This window comes from Microtus ochrogaster (genome assembly GCF_000317375.1).
Source record: "Microtus ochrogaster isolate Prairie Vole_2 chromosome 6 unlocalized genomic scaffold, MicOch1.0 chr6_random_2, whole genome shotgun sequence".
Taxonomy (NCBI): domain Eukaryota; kingdom Metazoa; phylum Chordata; class Mammalia; order Rodentia; family Cricetidae; genus Microtus; species Microtus ochrogaster.
The window spans coordinates 607,569-610,847 of record NW_004949095.1 but is presented as its reverse complement, the minus strand read 5'-3'; the positions used below and the strand labels follow the sequence as shown (position 1 = coordinate 610,847).

At 41.6% G+C, this 3,279-nt stretch overlaps 1 pseudogene; it reads right to left on the bottom strand.

Moving 5' to 3' along the window:
* Positions 1-2,140: 2,140 nt before the first annotated feature.
* Positions 2,141-2,956, bottom strand: LOC101982422 (annotated as a pseudogene).
* Between the last annotated feature and the right edge of the window lie 323 nt (positions 2,957-3,279).

The following is a 3,279-nucleotide window of genomic DNA, read 5'->3' as shown; positions in this document are numbered from 1 at the left end:
TATATATATAATCTTTTTATTACATCTCAAACTTCTGGGCACATATATCTGGATGGTCAGGAAGATGACTTTTCATTCATCTGTATAATTTTGATGTACAGAATATATGCTGGGACATGCTTCATAACTAGATGTATGGACTGTAGACACATAAAAGCCTGCTTTGCTCTTTTGCTCAGACTAATTGCACCCAATGAGCTCACTTTCACCTCAGAGTAAGTTCTAACTAGACTGCAGGCTCTTTGTGAATAGATCATAAGTTTAAAACCTTACAGCTATGCACAAGGTCAGAGTCACAAGTGTCCAACCAAGATTACTACACATAGCACCCTAAGAAAAGCATGCCAATTCTTCATTTGCCAATTCTGCTGAAAATGACCTGTGTCTAAAAGTTGTCACTGGGCACTGTGTACCCCTGCCCCTGCTCCATCTGGTCACAGCTTTACTCCTGAAACCTTGAAACCCTTGTGTTACCATGGTAAATGGCTTGGTTCCTTGAGAGGTAATTCTTGTAACCTTTTCTTGGCTTCAAGCCTCCTGTAGGGAGAGAGTTTTTAGGCTAGGGGAAAGGAAGGTAGGAGGAATTAGAATTGGAACAGGAGAAATAGAACAGAAACAACAATAAAAGTCATGTTTGAAATAGCACATGAGTGACAGACTTTGTTTGCCCTCAGATACCCTAAGAAAAAACTTTCTTTTGCTTGCTGTAGAAGCCAATCTGAACTCTGAAGAGGACCTTGAAGCTGGACCCAAAAGGCCTGTAAACATTCTCAGAGACTAACCTTAATCTAGACAATCCTCACAAGTGTGCCCAAAGACAGTTAATATTAACTGCCACAAAAAGACTTAGCGTTTTAGCTGTTTCTTTTTACTTTTCATGTGAATTAAATTAAATTTTAAGTTATAATAGACTCATTTCTGTTGGACAGTGCTGATTTAGAAGTTACATAAGATAAATGATAGATGACCATATTTACAAGCACTTTGTCTAATCCCGAAGCCTATAAAGATTGAAGCTTCACCTCCCTAAAACACCCAGGTGGCATGAAGGTAGAGAGGGAAAGGGAGGAAAGCAAACAGCTTCCTTTGAAAGGAATATGAGCAGGAAGTTGAACATGTGTCTTTCTTCACGGCCTTTTCAAATAGAGTTATGAATTGGTTACACCTAGTTACAAGGCTTGGGATTTGATTCTCAGTGAGCATACATGCCCAATCTTAAACTCAAGGGATTCTATAATTTGAAAGGAGAACAATAGTCACTGGGAGTCACGTGACAGTCCATGCCAAGTCCTTGTTTGGTGTCCTTCAGTCACGCTTACTTAGTAAGGTGCAAGTAGGAATTTTTGATACATTCATAGTTTTTTTTTAAAAAAATGGATTATGAAAAACAATCCAATTAAAATATTAACTATATATAGTTTGTTAATTGAAACTCCTAACACTGCAGAAAAATAATGGGTTCCTGGAGAAGTATTAGTATATATAACACTCATTATTTTTACTGGGAAAACATGAAGTTGCAAAAGGAGTCATTTTTATCATCATGACTTTCCTTTTCTTTTCTCTCTGCATGAGATGTGCAGAGGTAATGTGTTACTAGAAGTGCAGTGAGGAGATGGGAGAGGCGGTTAGTAAACAGTACCAACTGTATCCATAATTGCAAGGGCTCCTAGAATGGTGATTAGCATAAACAGCCTGCAGGACGGTTATTTACTGTTCCGCCTTTGGAGAGGGGGCATCTGTTAGAAGTTGATAAGAAAGCTTAGTAGTTTGCAAAATTGGTTGATATATTTAATAATAGGTTTTGTGGGAATGGATAGAAATTATTAGTGCTGTCAACCAAGGAAATAAGGATGTTTAAATGTTAAATAGAAGTCTTTCTCCATCATATCCATTCCCCTAGAATGCCAGGGAACCTGGAGTTTGGAAACTATTTATATGAATTTATGAAGGGTTTTTCCTCCACTTCTACAAAGCGGATTAATGGTTTCATTCATGGTACATGCTAGAACTATGCACACAGCACAGGGCCACTAACCTCATGTGGCCATTGACCTTTTGAAATAAGTTAATTTGTAAGTGCAAATATACTTTTGAATTTTCTTCCAAGAGACTAGGTTTTTTTTTTGTTGAAGTTTTATAATTATATTTATGTACAGAAAACTCAACAGTACATTTAGCCCAGTTTAGTGGCGAGTTCTTTGGCCTTTGCCTTTTCCAGCTTGGCAATTCGAGCCACAGATTTAGGACCCAGGATGTTGCCTCCCCAGTGGAGGCGGATCTCATCATATATGTCGTTGTAATTGGTCCTAATAGCTTCCACCAGCTTGGCCAGAGCACCCTTGTCTTCCGAGTTAACCTGTGTGAAGGCTACAGTGGTGCACGTCTTCCTATGGACCAGCCGCCCCAGCCTGGCCTTTCCCTTGATGACGCAGTAGGGGACCCCCATCTTGCAACACAGAGCAGGCAGGAAGACCACCAGCTCAATGGGGTCTTCGTCGTGGGCAATCACCACCAGCTGAGCCTTCTTGTTCTCTACCAAAGTGGTGACTGTATTGACGCCCGCTCGAAGGACAGGTGGTCTCTTAGTCGGGACATCCCCTTTGCCGGCAGCTTTCTTCTCGGCACGGGCCAGCAGCCTCTGCTTCTTTTCTTGAGTAGTCTCTGGCCTGTACTTGTGGGCAAGTTTAAGCAACTGGGTAGCTGTTTGCTGGTCCAGTGCTTGGGTGAACTGGTTAATGGCAGGAGGAACTTTGAGTCGCTTATAGAGGATAGCCCTCTGCCGCTGCAGCCTAATGTAGAGGGGCCATTTGACGAAGCGCGTGAGATCTCTCTTGGGCTGGATGTCCTGCCCAGTGCCGAAGTTCTTAGGCCTCTACTCAAACAAAGGATTCGGCCGGGGCCACCTTCTTCCCCTTGGCCTTCTTTCCCTTGGGCATCTTGCCGGGCTGGAGGAGAGAGAGCAAGAGACTAGGTTTTAAAGGCTTCTTAAAGTGTAAAATAAGGTCATTGATATGGCTCAACAGGCAAAGCCACCTGCCTCCAAGCCCAGTGCTCTAAGTTCAATTCCCAGAACCCATATGGTAGAAGAGAACTAGCTCCCAAAAACCGTCCTCTGCCCTCCACAGTCATGCATGGCAGTGTGCACCCATACACATACTCACACCACACAAAATGAATAAATGAAGGTGTAAGTTTTAAAAAAGAGTAAAATCATGATTTTTAATACTGATTAAATATTTAAATGATTACTTTAGATTGATTGGGTTGAATAAACTA